The sequence below is a fragment of the Otolemur garnettii genome, unplaced genomic scaffold (genome assembly GCF_000181295.1).
Source record: "Otolemur garnettii isolate 467f Iridium unplaced genomic scaffold, OtoGar3 scaffold00070, whole genome shotgun sequence".
In the NCBI taxonomy this organism is placed as follows: Eukaryota; Metazoa; Chordata; class Mammalia; order Primates; family Galagidae; genus Otolemur; species Otolemur garnettii.
In genome coordinates, this window is record NW_003852465.1 from 5,400,802 (window position 1) to 5,415,376 (window position 14,575).

Here is a 14,575-nt window from a genome sequence, read left to right on the forward strand (position 1 = left end):
TCATGCTGAAATTGGCAAGATGTCTATCCTGAGAGAGCTACGGATGTTGGGTTTCAGATATAACAGGTTTATTACTAGTCCCAATTGTTGGGAGCCCCTTATTCTCCTTGGTCAGTGTGTACCATCCAAGTATCTTCCTTTGCTGACAGAAGGGAAAGTAATCCTTGGAGTCACCTTACAAAGTATTTCCTTTTTCCCATTACCTCCAGGTTTTATGGGTCCTTTGACTTAACTCTGACTCTGTTAAATGATCTAATGCCACTGCACTGTTGTGACTATCAAGAACATCCGCATGTACTTCATGCTCATCTTGACAGCCTATGCCATGAGTGCTGGGTGGCCCTTTCTCATATGCTTCCCATACCTGTGTCATATTCTCTGCTGCAGTGGCCAGGCAAACTGACACCCCTCAAGTTGAAGCTAAGGCCAGCTGCTTATCAGAGTCCCTTATCTCTCTCCACTTCAGTTGGCCGAACCTATTCTCCTCACATTTCAGTTTCATCTAACTCCAAATTCCTGGAAGCAAGTCATATTTTCATTTTCTTTTTAAGTTTCCTCTTTTCTGGTGTCCAATTTAAAAAAAAACATATCAATGAATAAATGAATAAATATGTAAGAAACAATCAGAGACAAAAGGCATCACTCATTTACTTCTTAATAGGCCCAAAGTCCCTTCAGTAAAACAGGATGTAAACCATTCTCTTAGATTATTAGACAACAGGACAAAAACAAAATATCTTATATCACTGTAAATTTTAGCATTATTTCTGAACTATGAATCATTTCCCCTCTGTGGTTTCCTCTTTTTAAGAGCCAGTTACTACTGTCAGTAATTCCTACTGTCAAAATAACTGCTAGTGGCCAAATCAGCTAACCCTTGACTTCCTGACACACAGATGATGTAGACCGCTTCCATCCACTAAGGCCTCATAGGTTTTGTGAAATCGTTGATGTGTATTTCAGTGGCCTCCCTAACTGATGAACCTCTGATTGTAAATGGGTCCAAAGTTCTAGGCTCATTTCAGCTTTATATGGTGTTTTCTTCTAACCCAAATGATTCAGAAAATTGTGTCATTTCTTAGATGCATGGAGAAAGGAACACAAGTTGGAATTTAAGCTTTACAAGTGAGTTTCATTGGTTGAAGGCCATAAGAAAGATACTTAGAGTCAGTCACTCTTTTTAGAAGAATTTGGTTATTAGGGTTGGTGATTTGGAAGTAACTATTAATGGAACAGAGCTTTGTCTGTTGAAGTGACTTCCCATCTATACTGAACCTTCAACTTACTCCTTTCTTTCTGCTTTAACACAGTTGTGGAGTTATGTCGGTTCCCACGGCATAGACATATACTTCAGTTGTCCCTTCTCACTTCTTTTCTCTCTTATCACTCCTTGTTTTCTCTCGTCACTCCTTACTCCTTTTCCAAGCACCAGGCCCACTCCTATACCACCTGCCTCTTATGCGCCTCTCTTCCTCTTGAATTCCTTCTCTTAGTGTTTTTAAGACTAGATAACGTACTTTTATATACCCATTGAGTATTCTTTTATGATTTAATTAAGACTAGTAGGTAGTATTGTAGAGGATGAATGCAGAAATATGGATGCTCCTTGACTTACGTTGAGGTTACCTCCCAATAAACCCATCACAAGTACAAAATATTGTTAAGTTTAAATTGCATTGGATTTATTTATACTCTGATAAACTGACCATAAAGCAAAAAAAGACACCCCACAAGTTAAACAACTGTTAGTGGATGAAAATCTATATATGCTTCATATATTAATTTACCATTCAATATTCATTGAGTACCTGTTAGGTGTCAAGAACTAAGTGGTAGGAAAACAAGGGTGAACAAAACAGAAGCAATTTCTGCTCTAAGTTTATCATTTATTTAAATTTATTTTAAGAAAATTAAATCTATGAATATCAGAAATTACAATCCCATAGAACAGTGCTTCCCAACATGTGATTCATCTGCCACATGGTATGGCATGTCGGTGATAATGGGAAAGACTGTCTCACTGGCTACATTTTTGTTCTTCTGAATTATTTCCATTTATAGCAAGCAATATTTAAAGAAATCATATATAAATATTAAAAATGAAAAGAGTTAAGGAAACAATATTACGTAAATATTGGTATAAATGGTATATGAACATGACAAAAACAATGACGTGTTGAAAATGCCAATATATAGTACCAGTATAAGATAATTATTCACATTTCAAAGGGAATTTCTGCAATTTGTTGTAAAGTAAATGTTCTAATTCATCTAAAATATAAATGACTTTATAAAAGATATGTATGTCATGGCTCCAGATTACATATTCATGACAGAGAAGAAAACTAGCCAGATAATATATTATATAACTTCATTTTACACTTACATGTTCCTTGTAATTTAGATTTTTATGCAAAGTTTTCTACTTTGGTTATTCAGTAGAAAATTAAAATGTACTTAAATTGACAAAGCATGTATTTCTACCAAAAGCTGTGCTGTTTGGCTCACATCTCTCATCAAAGCCAAAGGTCTAATAAAACAAATAGCTTCATCTACAGGCTATTCATTGGTATGCATATTTTAGTTACTGAGTAAATATTTAGTAAATAAAGAATTGAAATCTGATTCACAACTTGTGAATTAAGTGCATATTGATCCATATACAAATAAGAACATTAACATGAGTTATAACATATAAAAGCCGACCACCCAAGGGACTGTAACAAACTGGTCAGCATAAGGAACTAGGCCTACTGCACTGATATGTACATGTGGTTCATGTCCAGTTTATGAAAATCAGGTCAGCTTAAGGAGGTGGTCAGTATAGGGAGGTGTTCAACCATGGAAGTTACCTTGTCTTGTGTTTCACATATATGCAGTTACACAAAGCAGTAAAAAGTATTTCAAGTAATTTATTTCTTGAGTACTTTCTTTAGTTAAAACCCAACTTCACATTATCTAATTGAACTAAACACACACATACACACACGCAAAACAGCAGACCTAGAGGAGAAAAAATGTTTATCATATGTTTATCAATGTTTCATATAAAAGCTACCAAGTTTGAATAAGTTATGTTCCAAATTGAATACAAGCTTTCAAAAACATTAGTACGGGCTGTAAAAGCTCATATGATGTAAGCTATATCATAAGGACCTAAATTATGTAGGTGTATTATATAAAAATTAAAGATGAATTTTATGAATTTTATAATTTTAATATATATTCTGTTTTAGAAAGGAAGTAGTTCCTTAGAATTTTTTCAGTAGTCACATTTAGAATAATCAGTCATGGTATTGAGATCCAAAAATCACAGGGAATTTAAACTCCAAAAGATGTTTAGCCATCAAGCAATAGTCATAAATAGCAGTCAGATTCCAAGGATCAAAATCAACTTAGACAATAAAAATGGAAAGCACTGCTGAGAATAGAGATTGTTGCAAAAACATGTTTTGAGGCAGTCATTACAAAAAATCAACAAGAAAGAAAAAAAATGCATATACATTTTATAAAGCTCTTAAACATCAGTGTCTTGTTTTCCCTGTCTCCTTTAGGTGTAGTCGTGATGCAGCTTCCCGCTCTCAGGGCTGGCTATGGACCCCATTTTCCAGGCCTAAGCAAGCCTAATAATCAATTTCATCACAGCCTCCAATCTCTGGCCCCACATAGGCCCAAGAGACAGTTTGGTAAGTGTGTCATCTGTGCTGCCACTCCTGGGAGGGGCAGAACACCTTAGTCAGGGCTACATTCCTACAGAAGGGCAGTTCTACAATTAACTTCTGCCACAGGCCCCTGGGACAGACGAAACAGTTGTAACATAATGTAGACATACATTCCATCTCCCCAAACCTCCCTGCCCACAAGGTTGGAAAAGCAGCATATAAATCCCTAGACAGAAAGCCAAAATGGGCTACCTGCTTGAAAACCCCCTCCACTGGGAAGCTTGTCTCTTCTTTTTTTTTTTTTTTTTTGAGACAGAGTCTCACTTTGTCACCCTTGGTAGAGTGCTGTGGTGTCACAGCTCACAGCAACCTCATACTCTTGGGCTTAAGTGATTCTCTTGCCTCAGCCTCCCAAATTAGCTGGGACTACAGGCACCGGCCACAACGCCTGCTACTTCTCTTACCTACCAATAAAATCTATTCTTTTGCTTACTCGTGGTGGTCTGTGGATTCATTCTTCAAATCTCCTAGCCCAAAGACCTGGCAGAGCAATTCCAGTAACATTGGCACAAGACCAGGTGCCTTTTACAATGCCACAGACCACTCCCTTCAGAGGTAACCAACTGAAAAGGCTTTTCCTATCAAGAAAAACATGTATAGGGTCATTTTAGACAATGACCAATTATCTCTTTGTAAAATTAACTATAGTTACAGAATGAGGCACCTGAGTGATAAATACCCTCTTTCTTATACAGAGTAAAATTATGACTACTATAACTAAGAACAGTAAAAATATGCAAATGTGTAGAACCATTTGGACCTAATCATAAGTAGGCCTTAATCATACTTTAAACCCCTTAAGAAAACTGTTTAGTTAGTACTCTTATATTGTATACACAATAAAATGAAATCCTGTTCTTTTTTAAGATAAGTAAACTATTTTAATGACAAAGTCAAAGGATGAGGGTATTATCTTTCATACTGTTTATTATTAATAAAAATACGGCATCATTTCTCATTAAAAAATACCACTTGTTCTATTTATATCACCATTTCATGCACTGGTAGTTAAATAGCAGTCAATTAAAGAACCTCAAAACAATTAATGAACCCTTGATGACCCACACGTGGGTTATTTGCCTTCTAGATTATCTGAAATATTTTTCTTTTAAAATCGCAATGTCATTGCACTGTCTTCTGTTGGGCTTATCCTCTGCTTTTAATGTTAGGTGTAAATGGCCAAGGAATACAAACCCAACTGAGGATTATATTGTTTTTCATGACTAAGCCAGATTTGGGTATAAAGTATTATCTAAAATTTCATATTAGAAGACTGATTTTTCAGAAGAAGTTTTTGAAAGTACAATATGATAACATATGTAAATAAATTTGAAAACTGTAAAATCCTCTGTACAAGCTGGGTGATAATATTGCATATTTAGTGAAAGTTGTTTCCATTACTTTACAGTTCATAATTAGGATGTTAACAACTTGTATTAAAATGCTTAGATATATTTTCTTCATCATATCATAGTCCTCATACAACCATAAGAAATGTTTTTATCTCTATCATAGACAAGAAAGTAGTGGTAGCAAGTGCATTGCCCAGGATCACACAGGAGAGCAGAACTCTCTCAACTCCAAGTCCAATTGTCTTTCCCTCCCTTGAGAGGTAGGCTGCCTCTCAAGACCAACCAACACATAGCCACTAGGAACAGCCTGTGCTTTGGGATATTTCAGTGTTTATCTTAAATGTGAGTGAGTTCCAGCTTTTTGGTTTGTTAGCTATGTAACTCTGAATATGCTATTACACCTCTCTGAGTTTTCTGTCTTGAACCAAGGATAATACTCTCCCTTAAGAGTTTTGCTGTTAACATACAACACCTCATAAGAGCAACAGTACCTAGCTCGAGAGGTATTTAATGGAGGCAAATTCTATGCCCACCTCCGAAATTACCCTTCAGTATTTATATTTGCTTATTTAAAAAGGAACAGAGAGAAATATAGTTTCTAAGTTGGATTTAGATAAAGGAATGCCTTTTATTCTAGGGAAAATTGAGGGCCACTGAAGGGTTCTGAACAGTAGAGTAATGTAGTGTGAGGTGCACTTGGGGAAGGACAGGGCTACGTACCAGACAGATGGGACTGGGCACAATTAGAGGCAGTCCCATATTCTTATAACGTTGTTTTTATGAAAAAAATGTTAAAAATAAACCCTTAAGGATACAGACAAAGAAGCATCTTCTCTAACATGTTTATCTTCAGTCAGTGGACAGTCCCTCTCACGTCCCCCATGTGGGGCCAGGTCTACCACGTTCACATTCAACACGTCGGAGAAAGGAAGTAAGTTGGGGCAGGCTGACTTTCCTTTTGGTTCATAGAATCTTGATACTTTAGTGTTCCTTTTTTCTCCCGAGTCTTTGCATATGCTGTTCCTATTGCCTACAACATTGTTCTTCTCTGTCTCACACCCTCTGTCTAATACCCTGGTTAGCTGACTACTTCTTGTCTGCCTCTGTCTCATACTAAAATTAATTTCCTCGTATTTTCCTTACATATCATCTTAGTAACACCTATTACAACACCTTTATTTTCTGGTCTCACCTTGCACAAATATTACCCATTACGCTGACTTCATTGACATAACTTCAATTCTGGAGAAAGTCCTCTCTATGTTTTCTCTCTTTTCCAAAAGCATTTTGACTTTGGGATTTTTGTCTTTTCACCTACATTTTAGATTGTGTTTGTGAACTTTTCATCAACAAAACAAAACTAACAAAAAGAACTGGGGAAGAGATAAGCCTGAATTGATTCTATATATTCTTCCTAGAACTGATACTTTTACATTACTGAATCTTTTAATCTATACATATATATTTCCTATTTCTCTAGTATCTTATAGATGTATGAATCAATGTCTTATGCATAGATTGCATGAATTTATTCCAAAATGGGTTCTTTTTTGCCTTTTCTTAAAGCCAACTTTATTGAGGTAAAATTTTTATGGTAATAAAATCACTAACAATTTCATGAATTTTGACACATAATTATTACCATAATCAAGATATGATATAATGTACTTCTTTCACTTCCAAAGCTCATTCATATCATAACCGTTTGACAATAATCATTTTAATAAATAGTAACTTATTTCTTTGAATAAATTCCATACGGCCAGAAGTCATGCCCATATTTTATTCCATATCACTAATACCGAGAATAGAACTAGTTTTACAGAGATTCATAAACATTTGAGGAATGAATGGTAGGTGGTATACCAAGTAACTTAAAGGGCACTCATGCCACACTTGAGTCCTGCCAGGGTCAGACAGGAATGAGGTAGGGGTGCAGATTGGCAGCATACTCTAAGACAAAGTAACATAATGGTAGGATGCCATTGTCTCATCCTACTTCAAGTATTTATATCAAAATATTGACTATCATATTAGATGGAGTAGAATTGATGGAGAATGTGTTAACTGTACATGTATATATACATATTATAATTATGTGTTATATTTTTTAAACAAAGGCAATACATAAAAACTACGGTTTAATGAAAGATTGAACATATTTCAAAGTTTCTTATTATTTCTGCCCAACCCTGTCAACACTTTGTTAAAGGAATATACAGAAGTATAAAAAGATAGGAAAGACAAAAGAAAAAACATCAGTAGCAGAGAGGACAATGCACGCCTTTTATCTTTTTTTATTACAATATAGGTGAAATGGTCGAGATGGAGTGAGAGCGGCCACAGAACTAGAATCTTTATGTAACATAGGGTGCTCCGACTGATGGGGGGAGTAATCTACCATGAGCAATTCTGAAGAGGCCTGAAATGCCAAACAGAGCTGAGATGACACACTGAGCTGAAGGCAGTCGGGTTAATTAAACGTCTACAGATGAATAATCAAACCACCCTCCTCCTCCCACTCAGAGCATATTAAAAGAAGCAACTGCCCTCAAAACAAAGGCAATCTGATCAGACTGGTATCGCATGATGCTACCGAAATTGGACCTGATTAGATGAACTAACGCTAAGATTATACAGAGAGAAGAAGGAACCAAAGACAATCCTGGAGGACAAGTGAGGTGGGTTGGACAAGGAGGATGATTCCGAGCAGTCGGTGGGAAGGTCACAAGTACAACCACAGGAACCAAAGGGGAAGAGAGAGTCAAAGAAGAGAGGGCTCTCGACAGTGCCAAGGGGAATTTTCAACAGCCTCTTGATATGTATATAGTTAAGAATAAATGTTTCTCATTTAATGTAGAATTGGAAATCTGATAAACGAGCCATGAGTTGAAAAAAGCGTTCCATAAAAGAGGATTCTGGAAATTCCTTAAAACTTCTCAAAAATCTTGCTGTTTCTATCCCTGTTACAACATAGCCAATGTGTAGGATGTGCGACATGGAATAATTGTATTCATTCATTTAGTGAGCATTTATCAAACGTCCATCATAGAAAAACATACTAGACATTATGGGAATGTATTCCAGATCTCATAGTCTTATAAAGATACAGCCTCAACATAAATCACTCAGATTTCTTCTCTTTCCTAGATCTACTTTCTAAGGCAAACATGAAGAAACCTCTAACTTCAGGTAAAAGACATTACCTCAATGTAGAAATCTGGTCAGTAGAAGTTCACTGAAATCTAGTCCACAGAAGTGAAAAAGGCTGAGTGCAAACTTCCAGCTTTATTCCTAAAAATGCTATGAAATTATTTAAAATGCTCATTTAGGCCAGGCATGGTGGCTCACACCAGTAATCCTAGTGCTCTGGGAGGGCTAGGTGAATGGATTGCTTAAGCTCAGGAATTCAAAACCAGCCTGATCCAGAGCAAAACCTCATCTCTACTAAAAATAGAAAATCTAGCCAGGCACTGTGGCATACACCTGTAGTCCTAGCTACTTGAGAGGCTAAGGCAAGAGGATCACTTGAGCCCAAGAGTTTGAGGTTGCTGTGAGCTTTGATACCACAGCACTCTAGCCTGGGCAACAGAGTGAAATTAAAAAAAAAAAAACAAAAAACCAAACCCACATTCATTTAGTACATCATGATCAAGTACCTACTTCTAAGACAGGGTTTTCATTCTTCTAAATTAGTTGATATGATAGTTAGGGCCCCAGGAGTGTATGTATGTAAAGCATACACTAGCTCCGTAATAATGAGTAGACTGCTCTTAAAAACAGGGAAATCTTAATTTCTATGTTTCCCAGGTCCACTTTCTAATAGCAAGGGTTAGAGTGTCTACCTGATCTACTTTAAGATTACTCTGAGAAGGAGAAAAAAGGAGCTGATTTTCTAAGAATATCTGGTAGGAATCAGAGGGCTAGAATGGCTTTGTGGCATAATTTGCTGCCAGCTTTCTAATTGTTAACATAGCGCTGCAAAAGGCTTTATGCATTTTGATGAGATCACTTACTGGTTATTCAGGAAAACGAGCTTTGAACGGTATGCCAGGAATAGAAAAATGACAGCCAAAATAGCTATTCTGTATTTATTTGCAAACTAACTGACAAACCTATATCACAATAAATACTGCTTTGAGTGAAATGGGCTCACTGATGCCAATAAATGAAGCAATGCAATAGTGCGTTTTTCAGATATCGGAATAAGAAGTCGTGGGATAGAGCTATGAGTGGGACCTCCCCGGGAAACGTACTGATAGGTGACTTCTACTGACTTCAAGCACGGGGCAAACGCCTGACCGACAGACAATTTTCAGACCCTATTATTATAACAACCACTTCCCCTTCTGCTGAAACACTCATTAGCTTGATACAGGTTTTTCATATAGTAACAAAACATCTCTCCCACATAGATAATTGAAGGGAAAAAATACCAAAAAGAAAGCAAGAGAGCAAGCCAATAACTCCTCCAATTACAATTAAGTGAAACAGGCTATGGGTTTCTTAAAGACAGGTTTGCTCTTTAATGGTGCTCTGAAACCTCTTACCCACAGACTGATGGCAACTGTCTGCTTTTGTCAATATGAGGTCACTTAATCAAACTGTTTCCAGACTAATTAAATTTTGTGTTCCTTTTAACAATCTATTTCTTCATGATCAATCAGATCAGGATACAGTCCAATTTTATCACTAAGGCAACCCCAAATGATAGAGCAAAGCGTTTTCAGTCCTGAGTGTTTGATCTCATAGACTCAGCCTAATTCTGTACTTGGATAATATATCTCAAAAAGAAAAAAATTCTTGAGCTTCCATTTTGATGATTATCTGACATAATGAAAGGAATAAGGCAGAGAAGGTAACTGGTATTGGTTTGGCTACCAGCTATCAGGTATTTTGTCTGCATTTTGCAACTAATTTTCATGATGTCATTTCTGCTCTCATGAAATAAATCTTTTAAAGACAAGAAATGTGTGTATAAATGAGGACATAATGGAGAAATGATAGGTCAAGACACCTCTGACCCAACAAAATAAAACAATCTCTCCATGAATTGAGCTGCCACAAGCTACTTGCAGGTTTCTGGAGCAGAGCATGTTTTTTCCCCGAGTATTTGTACTGCTACTGCTCAGAGGAGTTTCCAACACCGTAAAGAGGTTTGTCGAGAAGTTTGTCCTTCTTGTACCTTCAGTGCATAAGACAACAGCGTGAAGCATTTGGAAGTCTAGTTTTATCTGTACTATCTTAGTATCAAGCTGCTAGAGCACAGGAAGTGATATAAATGTGTAGTGATGAGGGAGTCATTAAATAAATCATGGCACACACATAAAATGGAATGCTAGACAGCTTCCTAAAATGAAGCTTTTGAAAATTCTTAAGGACATGGAATAAGGCTTAATAAATATCACAGGAAAAGGCAGGATTGAAATTAAGAAGAAGATATTACCCCAGTCTGTAAACATGTATCTTATTTATGAATCAGATATAGACAATTTTGTTTTATTTTGTATATTTTTTCTAATTATGTAAATTTTCTAAAATGGAATATATATTGATTTTATTTAAATCAATTTAAAAGGTTTACACAAAAGACAGAGAGCTCATGAATAAAACAAGAATGGATTAGAACAGTAGCTCGTATGTACGTGCCCCTTACGTCAACCAAGTCTCAAGAAGGTCTTGACATTGGTCAGTTCAGAAGTTCTATTTCTTCCTGATTGGGCCCAGGGAGGTTTGTGTGTTTCCAAGAATCTTGTCCATTTCCTCCACGTTTTCAAGTTGATGAACACAGAAGTTTTTTTATAGTATTCCGAAATGTTTTGTATTTCTGTGATTCAGTTGTGATTTCTCTTATTTTGTTTTTAAAATTGAACTTATTAGAGTCCTTTTCTTTCTGTTTCTGAAATAGAAGCAGCTCTGTGGTACATGTATATGGTGGAGTATTACTCAGTGTTAGAAGAAAGTGGTGATCTAATATCTTTTGTAACAATGTGGATGAAACTGGAGGCCATTCTTCTAAGTGAAGTAGTGTAGGGATGGAAAAAGAAACACCATGTGTGCTCAGTGCTAAACTGTAACTAGCTGATGAGGAATTATGCACACAGTGGAAGAATTACTCGAAGATGGGAGGCAGGAGGAGGGGCTGAATTTATTCACACTTCACAGGTATAATGCACACATTATGGGTGAAGGGCACACTTACATCTTTGACCAAAATTGTTCAAAAGCTAATTATATAACCAAAATGTCCACACACCCATAATATTCTGAAATAAATTTTTTAAAAAACCTAAAAAAACAAAGAAAAAAGAAAACGGTCGAGGACATCTTGTCTCCTCTCCCGCCACCCCTCTTCCTTAGAGCCTGTGCTCTGGGAGGTGTTCTTCCCCCCCCTTTCCTGGACATGAACTTGATTCTTCTGCCTCATGCTTTTGCTTGCAAGGCTCTTTCTTTCCAAAATATACATTCCCTTCCCGTTGACTCATCAAAACCACATCTTTGACGCTTTTCACAAGCCTTCCCCAAGAAGCCATTCCAAACTCTCTGGGTTCTAGTTTTGCCACTTACTGCTGAACTCATCACAGTCTGCTGAACGTCTGCTGGTCTTATCAAACAAAATGTGAGCCCTTACAGAGCCTGAGTCTTGCATTTTTTCATCCTTTGGTCCCTCTGCTTCTAGGATACAGCCTAACGCATAGTAGGCCTCAATAAATATTTGTTAAACTCTGAGAAAGCCATCCTCAACAAACACGAGAGAGTCATGAGTCAGCTGCATTTGGATTCATATATAAAGTTTTGGATGCAATTGAAAGGGCATTACTACTTGAAGCAATTTTAATTCTTCAAAGGAAATGATTCTGTAGTGGATTTAAGAACAGAACCTAAATGTAGGTCTTTTAAACTTTGGCTCACAGTGACTAGTATAAAATGAGAAGAGTCTTTGGACTTTAATATCAAAGAAAAAAATACCCAGAAAGGTAGGCTTGAAAAAAAGATTAAGCTTTTTTTTTTTCCTGGTGACTCAAAGACTATTATGTACACTGACATCTGTCATTTGATTTTCACTTACCCAACACTTTTTCAGAATTACAGTCACAATAACTACTCTGAAATTTAAATTTTGGGCTTTAAAGATAGATAGTAAATGTTAAACTTGGACAATATTGTAACTGGAACTATTTTAAATACAATGTATACAAATAGCTGTAATGGGCTTTCCCAGTTATGAAATTAGGCACTCTATGCTTCTAACTTCCTATGGAAGATGATTCTAAACTAGAAAACCTTCTGTTAAATCACCTTTATTTATGCCCCAGTGGCATGTTCTCCCTAAACTATGGAGATAACCTCTATAATTCCTTCACTCTAATATCCTCTGTACCTGGGGAACAGAAGAAATTCATTTAACTGGAACAGCAAATTTATTAGACAAGCACAGATAATTAATGATGAATTCTACCACGTTCACTATAAATTTTTCTACCCACATGTTTAATTTCTTATTATATTGAAGAAAACAGAGTCACAGTTCCTACTAATGAGATAGGTTCCTGGAAAGAATAAAAATACAGTAGAACCTCTGTAAGTTGACCACCCAAGGGACTGTAACAAACTGGCCGACATACAGAGGGGGTCAACATAAGGAAGTAGGTCTATTGTACTGATACATACATGTGGTGCATGTCTGGTCATGAAAATTAAATTAACTTAAGGAGATGGTCAATGCAGGGAGATGGTCAACGGTACAGTTTCTATTGTAGTTACGGTATGCTAATTGTGGCAGAGATTCCTAAGAGTACACGGAAAATCTATTTCGTCTCTTTTACTGGCACACACATGGCCAGCTAACTTTTGACAAAGGTGCCCAGAATTCACAATGGGGAAAGAAAGTGTCTCCAACAAGGGTGTGGGGAAAGTTGTATTTACATGCAAAAGAATGAAATTGGGTCCTTATACGATACATCAGGTGTCCTCAAACTACAGCCTGTGGGCCACATGCAGCCCACCTAGGACATTTATCCAGCCTGCTGGGTATTTTTGCCACCGCTTCCTGTCCTACTTAGCAGCCGACTCGTCCCAGAGCCCGTAGTCCGGCCATCCAACAGTCTGAGGGACAGTGAACTGGCCCCCTGTTTAAGAAGTTTGAGGACCCCTGTGATACATAATAAAAATCAACTCTAAAAAGACTAAAGACTTAAGTTTAAGACCTGAAACAACAACACTTCCAGAAGAAGGCATAGGAGGAAAGCTCCTTGACACGGTTTTTGCCATAAATTTTGGAATGACACCTAAAGTATAGGTAGCAAAAACAAGAAGAAACAAGTTAGACTATATGAAACTAAAAAACTTCTGTACAACAAAGAAAACAATCAACAAAAGGAAACATATGGAATGGGAGAATGTATTTGCAAGTCATATTCTAATAAAGGGTTGATGTGCGAAATATACAAGAAACTCAATTCAATAGAAAATAAATAAACAGTGCAACAAAAAAATGGGCCACATACCTGAATAGATATTTTTCCAAAAATGGTATACAAATGTCCAATGAATTTATCAAAAGGCTAATCATGGAAGAAATGAAAATAAAAACCACAGAAGATATTATCCAATGTCTGTTGGGGGGGCCATTAATAAAACAAAATACAAAAGAAAACAAATGTTGGTAAAGATGTAGAGAAAAGGGAAGCCTTATCCACTATTGATGGGAGTATAAATTGGTGCAACCATTATGAAAAATAGTACGGGACCTCTTTAAAAAATTAAAAGTAGAACTACCACAGCATTCACTGCAGCATTATTTACAAGAGCAAAACCAGGGAAACAACGTAAATGTCTGTCAGTAGATGAAAGGATAAGGGGATTTTCGTACATGTACACAACGGAATACTTCTCAGCCCTTGAAAAGAAGGACACTATGTCACTTGTAACAATATGGATGACCGGGGAGGACATTATGTTTAGTGAAACAAGTCACACGCAGAAAAATACTGCATGATTTCACTTACACGTGGAATCTAAAATAGTCAAACTCTCATGGTGCCAAGTAGAAAGATGGTTGCCAGTGGCTGAGGGGACAGGGAACGGGAGGTGATGGTTAAAGGGTACCGAGTTTCAGCTATGTAAGACACATACATTTTGGAGATTGCCTATGGTGCCTAGAGTTAAAAAGACTCTGTTGTATACTTAAAATGGCTAAGAGGGTAGATCTTATGTCAAGTGTTCTTACCAAAAACAACAATAAACTAAAATAAAACAAGAATAATAAAGGAGGTAGGAGGAAGCATCGGAAGGATCTGTTTGTGCCCTGATGGTGGGGATGATTTCACAGGTGTATGTTTATCCTCAAACTCATCAAAATGTACACAGTGAGTGTGTGCAGCTCTCTATGTATCCGTCATATCTTACTGAAGTGGTTAAAAAATATCCCCCAAATAAAACTCTCTGAAATCTGTATCTTTCATGTGCACGTGCGTCAGAAAGCCCAGTACGACGTGTGAG

The 14,575-nt window shown here is 36.8% G+C and overlaps 1 protein-coding gene across 4 annotated transcripts in view; it reads right to left on the reverse strand.

Moving 5' to 3' along the window:
- The window catches only part of NELL2 (neural EGFL like 2), a 346,450-nt gene that overhangs the window by 24,645 nt on the left and 307,230 nt on the right, over positions 1 to 14,575 (reverse strand). The window lies entirely within an intron of this gene.